At 42.2% G+C, this 13,712-nt stretch overlaps 1 protein-coding gene across 1 annotated transcript in view; it reads left to right on the forward strand.

The window, feature by feature from the left end:
* KIAA1958 (KIAA1958 ortholog) overlaps positions 1 to 13,712 on the forward strand; it is a 44,984-nt gene that overhangs the window by 9,468 nt on the left and 21,804 nt on the right. The gene's annotated exons all lie outside the window — the stretch shown is intronic.

Here is a 13,712-nt window from a genome sequence, read left to right on the forward strand (position 1 = left end):
GGTGAGCTCTGTCCTTCAGGCATGTGGATGTGCTGGGGAACAGGGATTTTTTTTCTGCCATTGGCTCATGGAGAATGGAGCACTACCAGTTTCTTGGGACTTGCACTCTCTTATTATCTTATTATCTTATTATCATCAGAGCAAACAAATTAACACATAGGAAATCTTGGCATTGCACAGTATTCATGCCTGTATGTACTTGCTTTGTGCTCACAAATTTATTTTTTCCCCCTTCTCTATATAAAGAAGTGTCTTTTTGCCTCTGCTGGCACTCGATTTCAGATAGCCCTCAGAAAACTTAGTCTGACAAATAATTTGCTCCGTTTACCATTCACTTGTACAGTTGTTAAATTAATCACAGTTTATTGTGCTAGACCATAATAAAATAGCCTTATATATGTATAGCATACAACCATAATTATATCCATTAAACTGTACTCCATGTCATCTCTTACATGAATTAGTTGGTGTCAGATTTGGTGTGAACTCATTTAGTAACAGGGGAACTGATTGTTCGTATCCCATATAGAAGAACAAATTATTTTTATGGAAATAACAATACAGTCTTGACAGGAAAATTTTGACAGCATAATTACAAAAGAGAAGTAATAACAATATTCTGAGCAGCAAGTAGATGTGTGGTGTATGCTCTCTCTGTTGCATAGAATCATAGAATGGCCTGGCTGGAAGGGACCTCCAAAGGCTGTATAGTCCAACCCCCTCTGCAGTCAGCAGGGGCATCCTCAACTTTAGATCTGGTTGTCCAGAGCCCTGTTGAGCCTCACCTTGAACATCTCCAGGGATAGGGCCTCAACTACCTCCCTGGGCAACCTATTCCAATGTTCTACAACCCTTATGGTAAAAAACCTGTTCCTAACACCCAATCTAAATCTGTTGTTCTCTAGTTTGAAACCATTGCCCCTTGTCCTATCACTCCACACCTCTGTAAATAGTCTCTCTCCAGCCTTCTTGTAGGCCCCCTTCAGGTACTGGAAGGTTGTTATTAGGTCTCCCCAAAGCCTTCTGTTCTCCAAGCTAAACAACCCCAGCTCCCCTAGCCTGTCCTCATAGCAGAGGTTCTCCAACCCCCTGATCATTTCTGTGGCCCTCCTCTGGACCCGCTCCATCAGGTCCATGTCCTTCCTGTATTGAGGCCTCCAGACCTGTACACAGTCTTACTAGAGCAGAGCAAAATGGCAGAATCACCTCTTTGTTTCTTCTGGCCACGCATATTTTGATGCAGCCTAGGATGTAATTTGCCTTCTGGGGTGCAAGCTCACACTGCCTGCTCATGTCCAGGTTCTAATCCACCAGCACCCCCAAGTCCTTTTCCACAAGGTTGCTTTCTATCACCTCATCCCCTAATCTGTATTAATAGTGAGGATTTTTCTGGTATGTGCATAGCTAGAAAAAATGTCTTAACTCCTCAATTTAGAGACTTCACTTAAGCAGTGCTGCAAAACGTGAGTAAATATCTATTCAAGTAAACTATGATAAAGTAAATTTAAACATCTGTCTATTCCAGGACAGAAATTAATCTCTTCATATCCTCCTCTCTGTGCACAGTTTCCAGCTGTTTCTGTGCCTCTTGGGGCTCCTTGTCCTGGCAAATGCCTAGATGTGCCATGGGTGGTCTGGAAGTAAATGCATGCTCTTTGGTCAAGCAGAGTGTGAGAGCAGCTGCCCAGCAGAGTGTATAAATGCCTTAGGTCTGTGGTCTTTCACCAAGTTAGGATGTATTCATGTCTCTGCCTTCTGCCCAGCTGTTGAGTCCTCTTCACCCTTGTAAGACCTTTATGTCTTTGAACTTCCAGTCCTTCCTAAGATGGTGAGAGTTGTGTTTACAAATGTTAAAATGAAGTTCAAAGTCATCATTTTTTCTGGAGTGTCAGGAAATAAGGACTCTCAGCATGGGTTCAAAAGAGAACAGCAGGCTAAAAAGTCCACTTTAAGTTTTGCACTTCATCCTCTCTAGAGAATTGTGTCAAGAGCTATTCCTTAAATTCTGCTCTCTGACCCAGTGAAGACAGAGGAAATATAGTGGTAAAAGTGTGCACTGAAACTACTTAGGCAAGGTTGTAAACTGTGAGCTCTTTGTAGAGTTTGTGCCATTCACAGCTTGCTTCACTCAAACTGGAGCCTATACAGATCTGAAAAGTAAAAGCAAATTGGTCTGGTTGAGAAAATCACTGACAGAATTTCAAAAAATAAAAATACAAGCTCCCTAACAAGGCAGTTAGAGTACTTTGCTAAATTAAAGATGAAGATGGGACAAAAGGTGCCAAAATGAATGAATCTGGGACACGTGCTGCAGTCTCTGTTCTCAGAAGACAATGGCACAAGCTCCCAACACTGTTACACCTGCAGGAAGTAGTTCAGCCAAAATAGAAAAGGGTACCTTTTGATTCACTACCAGTGGCACTTTAATAAAACAGAGGGAGAAATGTCTGCAGTCTCTAATAAGCAGTATATCAACCACGTGCTGTCAGCCTATGTAGAGAGCTCCAGAGCATGATTTATTATGTTAATTACAGTCATGTGGGCCTCATGCTCTTAAGCCTGAAACTGCTCACATTCTCAGCTTGATTTAAGAATATGCTTTGGCCAAGACTTAAAGTGCAGCTTATTATGATTAATGTAATAAAATTTTTATTACATACTGCTTTTCTTTGTTTCAGTGCTTGTTGCCCCAGTTAGACTGTCTCATTCTGAAACAGTGATATAAATTAGATTTCAGATGACGAGGATCCTCATCTGTTTTTAATTTCACTTCAGAGTAGCTCTTTTTTTTCCACATCCCTTTGTTTTGATTCTCCCGTCTCTCCTCCTGATCTTTTATTCCCCTCCTCCCCCCTCCCCCCACCCCCCATGTTTCCCAACTCTGCTCCTTGGCTGCTGTCTGCAGTGAATAAAAAGCAGGCAAACCTCACAGCCCTGGCTCATCCCTTCGAGACCTCTTGCATTATTTCTCAACTATGCTTATTAAAGTGAGCTCTTAAATGCAGTGACATTAAAACTAGTGGTAGGCCATAGCTGGGAGTATGCGAAGCCTCTGGTGATACGTGGCGGCATGTGAAGAGGAGACTGAGCTGTTGGGGGATATATAATTGTGGCCTGTTTCTCATTCTTCTTCATGGGGTTTGCAACTGCATATAGGCACCAGATTTTCCAAGATGCCATATAAATTTGTACCTGTGATTTTGTGCAAACCAGCCCACTAGTTAAATTGCTGGCTGGGATGCTTGCACGTGTCTGCATATGTAACGCCCTGTATGACCAAGATAAAAAACTTACAGAAACTGTAGTTTCTTGGGTTTCTTATATAAAAAACAGGGGGGTTGCCATGAGAATTTGTATTTTTCCCTAATGCTTCTTTTCTTTTTTAATTATAAGCTTAATTCAACAAAGGAAGTGTTTCTCAGATCTTTACAGTTTTTCTCATTTTGATTTTTGCTTCTTGGGTTTTTTTTTCCTTAGCAATTTAAGTGAGCCATCTTATGTGTTATCCATTTTTTCCCTCTTCCACCTTCTAAACATACAACAACTTAGACTATTTGATGTCTCATTTCTATATAAGCATATACTTCCATACAAGCACCTCAATCCACAATGCACTTAAAGTGTACTTCATTGAATTGGAAACTTACCTGGGAGAAAAACAGCCTGCTTTCAGGAGTGGTGCCAAGCCAGCCAAGTCCTCTTGGAAAATGAGGGCATAATTTCTGCCCTGCATCATCCAGCTTCCAGTTCTCAGGGTAGGTTAGACAATCCCTAATACAGTCCTTTAATTTCTTCTGACACAGGTCATAAAGTGAATAACATTCTTTGAAAGGGCAGCATTTCTCTGTGTTACTAAGAAGTCCTGGTAAAAAAGAATTCCATTTTCTAGAGTTAAATATTTAACTTGAGGAAAATCATTAGCAAAAAATGTCTCTTGTCTTTAGCCTTAAACTATCAAGCCTTAAACTGTGAAGGGCACAAGTCTCTTTTCTTTAGCCTTAAACTTTGGATTTTCTAAGTGGAGTTAGCCATAAATTGTTTGGAAATTATATGCTGAATACAAAGATGCATGTGCAACATAAAGCTGATAGTTGCTTCACATTCCAGGGAGTGTTTTGCCACTTACTAACTCCAGCAGCACTCCAGTTTCACCAGTCAGTCTGCCTGACTTTTTTCACCTGATCTCTGAAAGAGGAGCAATTATATGGTAGAAGTGAACATATCTAAAGAAGTTTAGCCAGTTATTTTAAAAGGAAAGGATTTTCACATTTTAAGAAAAAAAAAGTTTTCTAATGTTTTTAAGTTTGCAGTATAGAAAATACCAAGCATGGCTTTTATATCCTCCACCCCTGTGAAGAGCTGGGTCTCTGAACCTCAGCCAATTATATATGTGTCCAAATAATTTATTTGCATAAACCTTCTGTGAAGGTAATCGCTCATATGGAAACAAGAGAGAGATGAGACAAGGAAGGTAGACCTGGAGCTGGCTTTAGGGTTGGGTATAATCCAGGTGACTGACTTGGAAGACTGCAGCTGAATTGGACACTCCCATTCACCTGTGGGCTGAGTATGTTTTGTCTGGGCATCACCAAAGTGCCAGATATGTGGCTTTCTCCAGTGATCTTGCAAAATACCTTCTGCTTCTGCTTTTCTCCATGTTTGTGTCCCAGGATACAGCTGTGAAGTGCTGCTGGGCAAGCCTAGAAGAGATGGAGTTGTTGTATTGGTTCCTAACAAATACAGGGGGGATCGGGGTAAATATGAATTGAGTAGCACCACTGTCAGGGTACAGGGGGGATGCATCCTGTTTTGCAGTTCACACCAGTGCATCACAGAACAATTCGAAAAGGAGATGGGAAGCTTTGAAGTCTCACACCTGAGAAGTACCACTGCAAGTGCTCAGTGAAAGAAGTGAAATGTGAGGTAGAACTAGCATGCAACATTTCTCTTCCACTAGCCCTGACAAAACCAAAACTAGATAAATAGATGAAATGGAGATCATACTTTTTTTTTTTTTAAGAAAATGCATTTTTAGAGTCTTTTTGTTGAAATATCTCAGATATCATGTACATTAGGGTGAAGAAGGAAGGGAGCCTGGTAGAAATGGAAGTGCCCAGAGCAAAAGTGGTTGCTAGTATCCACTGCACCAAAGGTTGATCCAGTCAGTCATAACAGGACATAAATTCTGGTCATAGCTACAATTTTTCTGTCACCTGAGGGTCACAGAATTTTATTACTGGCATTGCCAGCAGCCAAACTGCACCTTGTATCTTTTCAGGCAATGTTGTTAGAAAGTAGTGGAAGTGAGCACAGACTGGTGCCTGAGTGAGCTTCTATTTACCACACCATTCTGTACCTTGCAAAAGATGTACAGATTACTAAAGTTTATTTTAGTGACTCTTACTTCATTGAAGTGAGATAGCAATATATAAATATTCCTGTGCTCATTTGCTTGCAATCTTTGTCCTTCTTTCTGTGACAGAATCTGAAGTGTTTTAATTTTAGAACCATAAAATATTTCACTGACAAGTGGGTTGGAGGAGGTTAACTGAATGGAAGCATAATTTGGTTTTGCCAGAATACAGAACATCTTTCATAAATGGATTTCATTTAATGAATTTCCATCGTACTACAGGTTTTACATGCTAATGATAGTCTTTCTTGAAAATGTTAAACTACATAGAGTTTGACTTAATGTAGTGGAGGTAGGGAACTTTAACTTTTAGTCAGCAACATCAGATGGATATGGTAGAAATTCAAGAAAAAGTGCAGGAGTGCTTTCTTCTGCTTCAGTATTCTGCAGCTAGCAAGTTAATCCTTTGATCCTGCAGAGCTCAGAAGCTGTTACATGTCAAAACCTGATGAAAGTCCCCAGGCAGTCAGTGGGTTTTCCCCTCTCTTGGCTCACCAAGCCCAGGCTTAAATAATTATGGTTATTATGGCATGGGAAGTGCACTTTATTTGGCCTTAGGACTTCCTAAAGAAATGGTTATTGTTGGATATGAAATAATTACATTAAAAAGTATGCATTTCTGACTTAAGCCTTTGACTGCTGCATGAGTGCAGGAAACTAGTCTGTAGCAGAATAAGTGCCAAAAATATCATTCTCTGAGTGTTTAGCTCTCCTGTCTCTTAATCTCAGAGAGCTTCTGCAAATGCTGAAAGACATGTCTGTCAGGAAGACATTCTGCTGTAACTCTCACCCTCTGTCTTCAGTTATTCCTGTGACAGCAATGAAAACTGGCTGTCAGCTTTCCACACTTGGCATGCAGAAAGATGACTGATGTTGGGGGATGCCATGGTACTTCAGTGGCATTCACCTGGTCCTGACAGGAAGGCTGTAGCGCTGATTCCAGGATAGCATTTTTATCATAGGGCTCCCTAGCCTTTGCTCTCATAACTTGACCATACCTCTCGTGCAATAGCACAGCCTCTGCCCAGTGCAGTTGACTTGAGAATGTAATTTGTCTGCCATTAACTGTTTTAGTGGGCTGCCTTGCTGCTTTTCCATAAACACAGAGCAGGGGGAAGAGTCACCCTGCAAAGTGCTGGAGAGAGAGCACTTAGCTTGAATGTGCAGGTACGTGGTGCTTTCTCACCTAAATGAGAGCATTTTGAGGGAGGCAGGTCTGTTGCAGAAGCATTTTCCCAGTTGGTGGACAAATTGTGCAGAGGATGCTTTGGCTGGTGATGTGATTGCCACCAACCCCCTCACCTTTTAATGCACTTTCGAGATCTTACTGCCTGCCTTAAGCAGACCTGAAGACCTTTTGCAATAATAGCTCAGGTACACGACTGCCACCAATATTACAAACCCTCTGAACACTAGTAATCTACATCTGTCTGTCATGAAAGCAAGTACCTTTTCCCCCCACCATACATAATTACAGAGGTTATGTCCTTTCCAGGGAGTCTGAGCATAGACATGTGTGTGAGCTGAAATAAAACCAACCCCGCATTTGATAACTGCACTGGAAATGTTGTCTTGGCTGCATTAAGATCAGATTATTAAAAGATCAGAAGACAGCTGTTGCTCTGTGGGAGGGATCAACTTATGGTTGCAGGCTAGTCTGGGACATGCAGCTCCCACTAGGTTGTCTGTTTCATCTCTGCTAGGTCCCTTTATCTCAGGCTACATTTGAACTGGAACATCTAAACAGCTTGGCACTTTTCCAGACTCTTATTAATTGGGAGTTTACCCTGGATCCCACAGTAGGGCAGGTTTTGCTGGGGTTTTCTGCCACGATCTGGGTTTTTTCTTTTTTTTTTTTGACATGAAGCTCTAATAAGGGATCGGACAGGAAACACAAGGGTCCCAGCCAAGTCCTTTGTGCAGTGCTGCATCTGAGGGGCAGGACCTCAGGAAAAGCATCTTCGAGTGTGTTTGTTTTTTGTATTTCTGCTCCTAGTCTGTAAAAGAGATGTAACAGCAGTACCAACTCCAAAGTTTGCATTGTAGCAGGGGAAAGGCATTATGCATAACTTGGCTTGGTTAAGCAGTGATGACAATTTTTTTGGTTGGGTGGCTCTGACAGTTTTACCAGCAGAGAGAAATTAGACCATAACATGAGAGCATATGACTTCCTAGAGCCTAACATGTGCCTACAGGGGACCGCAATAGAGATGCAAGCTTATATGTCACCTCCCCACTCACCTGTCCTTCAGAAACTTAGGGGCCTTCCTGATACAAAAGTGTTCTTTTATATTGAGAAGTGCTTTTTGGGTTTGGGTTGGGTTGAGGTTTTTTCTGTGCTTTTACCCAGTTTTAAAACCCGTGCACACTGAAGAGCTGATGATACTGGGGCAGTGAAGGCCCAAGAGCAAACAGGTTTGTGTTTGCAGTAGTCAAGGAACTAATGTACCTCCCTGCCTGTGTTTTTAGTAGTTTTCAGCAGAACCACAGAAAATTAAAAAAAAAAAAAAAAAAAGTAAGCCTTGACCTAAAGAACTTTTGGTCTCTACTCAGCAATATGGCAGCGAAGTGAAACCAAGCAACCATCTGGGAGCTGTTAAACTGAGAATACCCCTGTCTCAGGACAGCAGCATTCACTTTCAGTACACATGCCCAGAGATGAACTCTTGTACCTCAACAGTTCTCCCAGCTTGTCAGTTCCTTACCATGACATGCACATTTTCAAAACTTCACTATGATGACACTTGAGGTGCCTTTTAGTCGTAATGATTGAATTACTTTTATGTAGCCTCTCTTTATCTGTCATCCTGGGTGTATTTTTAAGGAACCAAATGACATGACATCGGCCTAATCTTCTCCAGTAAGGTCACAAGGCCATATGGCTAGAGCAGAAGCAATCAATGCCAGATATCCAGAATCTCTTAGAAAGTCTTGGATTCTGTTTCTACTTAGTGCCTGCAGGCAAAATAGAGATGTGTAGAGTGGGGAGGCTTGTTTTAAGTATTTTACAAGGGCCATTTTCAGGCTGCACTTAGTGAATAATCTTTATTGTCTCCTTGCCCTGTCAAAGGTCGTATGGAAAGGATGCAAGATCTTGGGTACTGTTTCATTAGTGATCCAAATGGCATAACTGTACAGGGTCTGGGTGCAATGGAGCCAACTTTCTTCATAGCCACCCATACCCATCTGTGTTTCGTATGGGTTACTAAAACACTGTTAATGACACACCAGCGTTTTGCCTGTTGATGAGCCAGGCTTGCACAGTTTCAAGACTTTCTCATTTTCCCACTGTGTCCCACTAGCAGCTAGATGTAGGACAGGCAAGAGTCTGGGAAGAAACACAGCAGGGGCAGCTGGTCCAGGCTAAGCCCTGTGACATCAAGCTCAGCAATAAAAAAAGGAAGGGAGAGATTTTCTGTGGAAGTGAGCATTGCTGAGAGACTTGGCTGGCATTGGTCTGTTTATGAGAGGTGGTGAGTGATTGCGTGTGTATCACGTGTCAGTTGGGTTTCTTTTTTCTCTTCCCTTCAGTTACTAAACTTTTTCTTGACTGATAGCTTGCTCTTCTTATTCTCTTGCCTTCAGGGACAGGGAGTGAGCAAATGTTTATGAGGTGCTTAGGCACTGGCTTGGGTCAGACACCATAATAATAGGAAGATGATGAAGTTAGGAGAAAGCACAAGGTTTGGCAGTATTAAAGGCATGCTGGATACATTTTATTTCAAGTTGGTAGTTGGAAATGGATTATATTGTTTCTTTCAGCACTATGAAATATTTTTGCTTAAAAGATGTAAGATTTTTAATAACAAGAGGAGTTTTGTCTCCTTCCTAAGTTAGGCTATAAAGAGCTGTCTTGGTTAAGTTAGGCCCAGCTGCATCATCTGCTTTTGCTGTGGGTGAAGAGATGACATCTGATGACTTTGGCTTTCTCAGGCTGTGTTCATTTGATCTCACGGCTTCCCTGCATTTGTCCCATGCTATGAGATAGCCCTGATGTTTGAGCTGTCTCATAGGAAGGAGTGATCCACTGCCACTGCAGATTCACAGCCAAAACTGACATTGCTGCCATGATGTGGCTGGATGAGAAGCTGACCTATTATCTTTAACACTTCCCACCTGCCCTGCGGAGTAACACACAAAAGCAGTGCGGGAGTGTGGTGTTTCTGGAGTACTGTTTCACTCATGCAACTTCAGGGTATCTTTAATTCATCACAGGTTTTATAGCTGCTAACTGCAGATACAGCAATTTCCTTTGCAGATGAAGGAAAGATGCCATAACAGAAATGACTAACTGGGTGTCACTGCTATGTTGTGACAGGCTGTCCTCTAGGAGGTAGTGATTGATGGCGTGTATAAAACTGAGCCATTACATGTGCTGTTTATATTGAAACAGTACTTAAAATGTGGGCTGTCAGTCAAAGCACTGATTACTTGCGTAGTGCTATCAAATGTGGTGGTGGGTGCAGTGAACAAGGTACCAGAGTAAATGTTAATTCTGGGGCCTCAAACAGTGTTACCTCTTTACTTGCAGCCTGCACCTAGCTGTAATAACAGGATCTGTCCTTTACATACATACACACATATATGCATGTATGCATGTGTGTGTATATATATATATATATCTCCTATATGAGTTGGGGCTATTCAACCTGGAGAAGAGAAGGCACCAAGGAGACCTTATTGTGGCCTTCCAGTATCTTAAGGGGGCCTAGAAGAAAGCTGGGGAAGAACTTTTTAGAGTGTCAGGTAGTGATAGGACTAGGGGGAATGGAAAAAAATAGAAATGGGTAGATTCAGATTGGATGTTAGGAAGAAATTCTTCACGATGAGGGTGGTGAGACACTGGAACAGGTTGCCCAGGGAGGTGGTGGAAGCCTCATCCCTGGAGGTTTTTAAGGCCAGGCTGGATGTGGCTCCAAGCAACCTGATCTAGCGTGAGGTGTCCCTGCCCACGGCAGGGGGGTTGGAACTAGATGCTCCTTGAGGTCCCTTCCAGCCCTAACAATTCTATGATTCTATACGTTGTCTAAAGCATGAGCCTTCACTACAGGCTACTAGAAGTTCATTGGTACTGACATCAGAACTACAACCAGTTTCTGAAACAGGCCGGTGACCTTTTCTTTTTCCCCTTGAGCAAACTTCAAGCAAACTTCAGTGCTCTGTGGCAGCCTTTTTCCATGTTACAGAAGCCTCCACAGGCCTGCAGACTTTTCCACTTTGTGCTTTGCAGAGAGTTTGAGGACCCCTCTCAGTAGGTTTCATGAAGTGCTGTGAATGTAGTAGATGCCTCACAGAGAAGACATAAGCCCTGGTCCTGGGGGAAATGAGCTCAGCTTTGTTTCTGGCCTGCTGACAAGTCCTTCAGCAAATTGCTTGTCATGTCTGTGCAGCTGTAGTGTGGTGGTGATGGGATGAACTCTTTACAGTTACTCTGTAGGTGGGTAGAATGGGAAGCTGCCTAGCTGTGTACTCATGTTTCTGCACTGCATGAAACATTGCAGGTGGGCTTGCAGAGCAGACTGGGCATAAGAAGCAAGTGTCTGAGCACTGCTGCAAAGCAGAGATGTGCTACTTGGCCTCACAATGAGCTTGGCCTAAATGGCAGAAAGGTAATGGGAACTTCACCTAATCTTGTAGCACTTTGTGGTATGTTGGATGGGAAACACCCAGCAAGTGTTACTATTGCACTACTGAAAGGACACTGAAGCTTAAGGGGTTTGCAATGAGATAGAAGAAAACAGAACTTACATTTTTCTTCTCTTCTGGTTATTAGTCACTTACAGAGAATAGTCAAATCCTTGAATTTTCCCTTTGCATTTGCTGTTCATTTTCTAAAACCTTTTAAGGTTTATCACATTCATCGTAACATCTGAACACTGTGGTTTGCTATGTCACTAATTGTAAGGACCTTTGAGTATAACCTTACAAAGCAACACAAATTTGTTTACAGAATTTGATTTTTCTGCAAAATGAAATTAAATGGGTGCAATTGTACTTTCGCTGTCAAGGTACAGCTTGATTACATAGAGAGAGAGACTGTATAATCATGGTTTTCTTCCATATCTTCTCATATTTTTTACTCTTATGCATTTGTAAATTACACATTTTTCTGTAGCAGTTTTACCTGCCCACTGCTTTGTTAGGGTGTGCCCCATTATTTTGCACTGTGCATTCCTGCCTATATTTACTTTGCATTTTTAATATGTATGTCATTAAAGACAATTTTTACTCTCATAAACCTGACTTAGTTTAAATTTTTTTAGGTTATTTAGGTTAGTTACTTTTTTGTAGGAAAAAAAAATTGGAACCAGTACAACTTCTGGGTTCACAAATGAAGCAATTCAGAATGGGTTTATTACTTGAACTGGGCCCTGCACACAGCATTGGGATCCACAGAAAACCATTCTACCTCATTTACATTGCCTCTAAACTGTCTAATCACCAGTGCCTCCCACAAATCTCCATGCCCAAAACTGTGCCCCAGTATCTTGAAGAGCTGATTTTGGTTTTGTGTTGTATTTTAGTACATAATTGGTGCAATTTAAGTAAGTTGGGTTTCCAGTCACATGATAGGTATGTAATGATGTTTTCCAGTGCTCTTTGTGAAATTGATTTTAATTTTTTTTCCTTTTTTCCCCTTTTTTTTTCCTCTCTAAAGATGTTTGTTTTGCACAAACTCACTGCTTCTGCTCTCTTTTGTCTTTCTGCTTTCCCCTCTTCCAGACCAGGATGAGAGAGCAGCAGAGCTTAGCAGGGAGCAGAACGAGAAGACCATTCGCAGCACACAGACAGCTCTCCGCAATTTCCGAGAGTTCCTCATCTCCAAGTACCCCTCTGAGACCCGGGAGATCTATGTCATCCCCTGCAAAGAGCTTGACGCCTACCTTGCTTCCTTCTTTGTGGATGCCAGACAAAAAGATGGGTCTGAATACGAGCCAAACAGTCTGGCCAACTATCAGTGTGGGCTGGAACGGTATCTCAAAGAGCACAGGTATGGATACAGTATTACAAGGGATAAGGAGTTCAAGAGGTCCCAGGAAGCTCTAAAGCAAAAGCAGATTGAGCTGAGGTGTAAAGGAAAAGGAAACAAGCCACACAAATCCATGAAGCTCACCTTTGCTGATGAGCTTATCCTGCGGAAAAGAGGCTTACTGAGCCGGTACAATCCCGAAGGACTGCTGAACCTTGTCTGGCTAAACAACACGAAGGCATTCGGACACTGCACAGGTTTCCATGGGTCCACCCTCAAGTGGGGAGACATTCGGCTGCGTGTGACAGAGACTGGGTTGGAGTACCTGGAATGGATGGGGCCGGACAACGGAGATGTCAACGCCAAGAGCAAGAGAGGCGGGACGGACTCGCGGGTGTACGCCACCCAGCACTCCCCACAGACCTGCCCCGTGCAGGACTACAAGGAGTACGCACAGAGGCGGCCTCCCGCCATGCGCTACGAGGATGCACCTTTTTACCTGTCCATCAAACCTGTTGTCAACCTGGCTGCGCTGCACTGGTACAACTGCCAGGCCCTGGGGAAAAACAAGCTTGCCAAGATGGTAAAGACCATGTGCGAGAAAGGCAACATCCCCGGACGGAAGACCAACTTCAGTGTCTACCAGAGCTGCAGCACCCTCTCAGAAGCGCAGAGCAACCAGCTGGTGCTGATCTGCAATAACTTGAGCCAGCAGGCTGCCCAGTCCATGGCAAGCCACTCCAATACTGGAAACTTCATTGTGTCAGCATCCTATGACTCTTCCTCTGACACGGCTTGAAGGAGAGACACCACCTGAAAACTTCCCTTCTTTTCCCTTTTTCTTTTTTCTTTTTTTTTTTTTGTCTCAAGCATTGAATTTGTGCCCAATAATACACATCAGCTGTGATTGTACACTATTCCCCCATAGCCCTCTCTTCAGTGTTAATTCACTTTATAAAAATATATAAATATATAATATATTTTTCTTTTACAAATAAGTCAATAGAAATAGTTTAGTATTACTTACATAGTATTTATAGTGTTAATACAAATATGAAAGGTACTTATGGGTTATAATATAAATGCAGACTTTAAAAGGACAGAAATGGTTCTCAGGCAATGCAAGATAGACTGGAAATACCATTTTTTAACATGCACACATCAGTGAGTGTAAATCCCCAGGGAGGCTTACGTAGCAATTCTATTTTAAAGCATTTTTTCAACTTCTTAGTTTAACATGACCTCCTAGAATGGAGGAGACAGACTTATCACTGGCTGCTGCTTCTTACCTGCTGGCTTATTCTGATCAGCAACAAATAAGAGATACAT

Source organism: Indicator indicator, chromosome Z (assembly GCF_027791375.1).
Source record: "Indicator indicator isolate 239-I01 chromosome Z, UM_Iind_1.1, whole genome shotgun sequence".
Classification (NCBI taxonomy): domain Eukaryota; kingdom Metazoa; phylum Chordata; class Aves; order Piciformes; family Indicatoridae; genus Indicator; species Indicator indicator.